Source organism: Apteryx rowi, unplaced genomic scaffold (genome assembly GCF_003343035.1).
Source record: "Apteryx rowi isolate R43461 unplaced genomic scaffold, aptRow1 scaffold_10, whole genome shotgun sequence".
Lineage (NCBI taxonomy): Eukaryota > Metazoa > Chordata > Aves > Apterygiformes > Apterygidae > Apteryx > Apteryx rowi.
In genome coordinates this window covers 4,480,380-4,485,290 of record NW_020447197.1, presented here as the reverse complement: position 1 = coordinate 4,485,290, position 4,911 = coordinate 4,480,380, and positions in this window count along the sequence as shown.

The following is a 4,911-nucleotide window of genomic DNA, read 5'->3' as shown; positions in this document are numbered from 1 at the left end:
GCCGCGGCGCCTCGGCGCGGGGGCGCGGCAGCGGCTCGCCGCTTGGCCCGACGTTTAAAGGCAGCTCTTATCTTGGGGCTAAGCGCGGCGATAGCGGCGGTATGCTGGGCTGGGCTGCGCGGCACGGGCTTCTCCGCAGCCCCGGGAGCAGCGGCTTGAGAGGATTTGCCATTTTCCCGCAGTTGTTGCAATAAAGCGTCCGCGTCCTTGTCTCTTGGGGTGGTTTGCTAGCTTGGGGTTTCTGTCCATGGTGGTGCTGATAGTGTGATATTTTAATTATCGCGTTTTCAGTGCGTTTACCGGTAATGTTAAAATCTCGATCCTGGAGGTCCAGTTCTTGGAGGGGAAAAGGGGGATTAAAAAAGAAACTGGAAAGCCTGCTGCTAAAGAGCTGCGTTAAAATGGCTTTCAAGTGCTGTTGTGAACTAAGCCGAAACTGGCAGGACTCGTGCTCAGAGGGGCCTCTCCTCAAGGTGTCGGATTTCACTCGGGGAGAGGTGAGGAACCGAACCCCTGTGGACTGAGCGGCCTCAACACATCGGTCTTCCTGCAATAGCAAATAGCATTAATCATAAACAAGGATGTATCCGGATAACTTCCTCTTCCCTGTGCTTCTGCTCACCTTGCCTTCCCACCCATCTTGATTCCACCTGACTGTTTACCTGCTGTTAGTAATAAGAGCATACTGCTCGATAACATTTTCCTGAGGGTAGAAAAATCATACTTAGAAAATATGCTCAGGGTCAGGATCCAAAGGTAGAGGGTGCTTGGCTGGAAACCTAGGTCGTTGGTTTTCAGGCCCTGGTTCACAGGGGCCGAGTGACTTCTGAGGGAGTCGGTGAATGGTAACTAAGACACATCCTCTCTCGATTGTGGTTCCACTGCAGACAGTGCTAGGGGTCTGCACAACAAAAATCTGAACCTGTCGGTGGCTCTCCAACAGCAGCGTTATTGTGCCAGAGGAAGTATTCTGCTGGGGGTTGACAAACTAATATTAAACAATAACAGTTACAGGATCTAACTGTAAAAGATTGTCAGCGAGGTTTGACAGTGGTTCTTTGGGCCATGAAGTTTGGTAGCAAGTGATCTAAACAAAAAATGCAGCTTGCATTTTTTGGATTAAGATTGGATTTGAGACACATTCACAGATACCTGGAAGGAAGCTGCTGTTTGCAGTAAAGGAAAAATTTCATTACATCTGTAGTATTTACTATTTAGTAATGTGAATATCTGATGTCTCTAACTTTGTAATTTTAAGGAGAGACATAAGGACTATGCTGAGCATTTAGTATTTTCAAATACATTAATTTTTGGCCTATTTCTCTTCTGGGGCTTCTCTTGACAAAGGTCTATGAAAGTGCCATAGAGACTAGCACAATCTGTGGCTTGAAAATACCTGCAAAACGTTTTCAGAGTAATAAAATGGGAAGTTCTCAGCTGTTTTACTGTCACTGTAATCCACCGTCTTAGAGAAGCGGAGATGCCTCTGGCTATTAACTGGCAGAAGTGTTCATTTGGTTAGACAGTGAACTAAAGTGGGAACTGTTGTGGGTTAAAACTCTTTTTCTTCTGCTGGGTCATTTTTCATCTTGATCATTTCCCYGTGCAATCACATGAATAGTTGCTGTAGCACAGGGAGGCTGTGGTGCAGGAGTAGAGAGAAAGCAGTTCAGGGTGGTGGGAGCGAGGAGTAAAACTGCTACACTGGACAGGAGTGCTGGCTCATGACATTTTACATATTTGGTAATAATTTCACAGACACTGAAATGTTTCTTTTGAGTCTCATTTACTGACTTTATCTATTAATATAATTGTCAGTTCACATGTAATAATGAAACTGAGTCACACAGGGAGTTGGTTAACTATTATTAATACAAACAAACAAGCTGGAATGCCTTAGTCATCACTTCTTTCAAGATCTAAACAAACTCATCTCCACTTTCCTGCAACAAAAGGTCTGATGTCCACTTCTCAGACTAGTGCTATCAAGAAATGGATATCGGAGCAAAACATTTTACCTGCGCTTAATCTGGGATCACTTGGGAACAAAGGACCTGAATCCTGATATTGGAGGCAGCATTTTCCCTTTTATCAGTTAAACTGTCTCAAGATAAGAGTTGGATAGAGGATTTTACAGGAAACGGTATTAGTCAGGAAACGTTAATCTCTCTTAATTTTCTTTCAATAGAAGCATTTAAACAGGATATAAAAGTTGTGAAAGTCTCACTACGAAGAACTTTTCAGCTTCTGGAAGGAATTTCTGGTCAAAGGGGGGGGRGGGGAGAAAAAAATCCAGCAGCTCAGAAGCACAGATCCATTCTTGAAACAGTTCCTAACCTGACAGTCAGACTGCTCGCCTGGTTCTCAAGGCACGGCTCTTGCCAGCTCAGACCAAAGAGCTGGCTCTGAATCCCTGTAATGTAGGTTAGTCTGGCTAAGAGCCTAATTGCTTTTCTCAGCTGAGACAAAGGCTTTCATGAAGAACTCTTTGAACGGTCTTTGTTTCGTTCTAGTGTTCAGAGGAAATACTTTATCTTAAATTCACGAAGTCTGTAAAACCAGGAAGGAAAATTTTCCTAAAATGAAGAAAGATCATGGGAATAAGGGTATGGAAATTCCCAGAGACTTGGGAATTAGGGCATAAGTTGAATTTACCTGGTATTTCCTTCTCTCAGTAAGCTGCACTTACCTTCCTAATAGGACTAGTTGTTTAAAACGCTGAAAATAACCTCTTTTAAGGAATTATCATATTCTGTTCAATGTATGTAATAGAGGTTCCTCAGTGAGTACTTAGGAATTCGCTGTTACACCAGATGTTTACATATACTTCAGATTTTTGTTGATACAGTAGCAAAGTTCAGCAGTTTCAAATGCTATACTTGAGTGGCGCCTGTAGTTACAAGCATTTCAGCTTTCTAATTTTTGATCAAAGTTTACTTTTTGGCTTGTCAAATTTATTTGTCTGTTTGTAGATAATTTTGATCTGTTCTGTACAGGAAAGCTATTTTATCAATGCTATGTAAGAAGAGGAATGCATTGCAGCGATTGAGAACAGCTAGGAATAAGCAGAACATTGCTTGTGCGCTATGAATCCTGGAGAATTAGTGGTGCTGATAACAGGTCTTGAAGAACCGTGATTTCTCTCCTGGTTAAGACTGCTAGCTTCCTTTCAGTGACTGACATAAGTTTTGGACTGTCTGAACCATGTAGGCTGTAATTCGGGATAGACTTTTAATATTGTTAAAGGCGTAGGTCACTAATGCTTTGCCCACCTACAGTTTGATTTATTTCAAATGAAAAATACCACTGGCAGGCATCTCATGATACATTTTAAATTTGCTTTTTTAAAAATTTTAATACATTTGAGTGGGGAAAGGAGTGGGAAGAACAGTTCGGTGTTAATTATAAAATCAAAACACACCTCCATAGGTACTTCTAGGGAATTAATTTCTTAAGAATGTTTGAGTTCTCACATCGTTTCTTTACATTATTCTTTGTGTTGAGCGCTCAATGTAGTGCGGTCAATGTAGCAAAAAGTAACTCTTCAGCCCAGTATCTTCATTGTCTATTGGGTATAGCATTGCACAAAGGAGAGCGCTTAGCTTAAACTTTTTTTTTTTAAAGCCCATGAATACATTTTCACTCCTTCTTGCATTGAAACACTGACTTCATTTTGCAGATGAATATCTTCTGATGATAGTTTTCCAGATAATCAAATTGTGCGGGAACAGGCGGTTTCCAGACCTCAGACTTCTACAGTGGAAAGAGATGCTTTAAATCTTACCGAATGGTAGTGTCTGGACCCTGTGGAAGACGTGGATACTGACACAGCAGAATTCCCTAGGAGTTTTGTATGGTTTAGTTTCAGTGAGCTATAATTAGACCTTCCCTATAGCCTGAGTGACTGACCTGGAAGTATGATAAACGTGRTGTGAGGTTTTCCTTTCTGTTTGTTTGGTTGGTTTGTTTCGAGTTGAAAAAAAATCTAAAGCAATAGTTTCTGTTCTTGTAGTGGATTCTTCTCCAACAGAAGTTTGGGCTTAGAAGTGAAAATGAAATACATGTATTGAATTGCATTTAACTGTTGGCATTGTTTTGTGTCGTTGTTAAAGAATGTTATGAGTATTGGATGTTCTGTAAAAGAAGAGGTGGGGGAAAGAAGCTGTTTGATCTCAGAGGAAGGATGGGGAAGATAGCAATGAGGTTCATCGTCTTCTAAAAATATTTAGAATCTGTTCTCTAGCATTCATGTCTACATTTATCACTTGCATTTTCTCAGTCTTGCTGCGGTTTATCTTTCACTCATTCATATGTTTGCAGTATGCTATTCAGGCAGGCCTTTTATTATTAATATGGATAAAATGATCCTTTAGTATTTATGGAAGATATAAATGTCAACATTTTATTTGAAAGGAATTCAGGACAAGGACTGTGCCTTGTTTATTTGCATATTTCCTACTTTGCAGGTCCCTGCTTAAGATGTATAATAATACTAAAAAGTTAAAAAAAAAAAAAAAGAAAGAAAAAAAGAAAAAAGTGGTGCTTCTATAATAGGAATCAGTTAATGTATCCAGATGTTGTGGTGCAAATGGTCTGCTTTAATCAGAGATGTTTTCTGATTCCTTTTGTGTGTCATGAGGAGACAAGGCTATGTTATAGAATAGCTTTATAACAAACTTATGATTATTAAAAGCAGTGCTACAGCTTGTCTTCATCGGTAGGAAAGGCTTACTGTCAAAAATTTTTTTCCCTCATCTTAGTGAAAGAAAGCATTTTGTGTATATATATATATATATATATATATTTTTTTTTTATGCAAAGCAGCAGGCCATGGTACGCTAACTTTACTTTAACTCAACATGCTTTACTCATCATACTTTAACTCAACATACTACTTTGTGTTTAAAATGC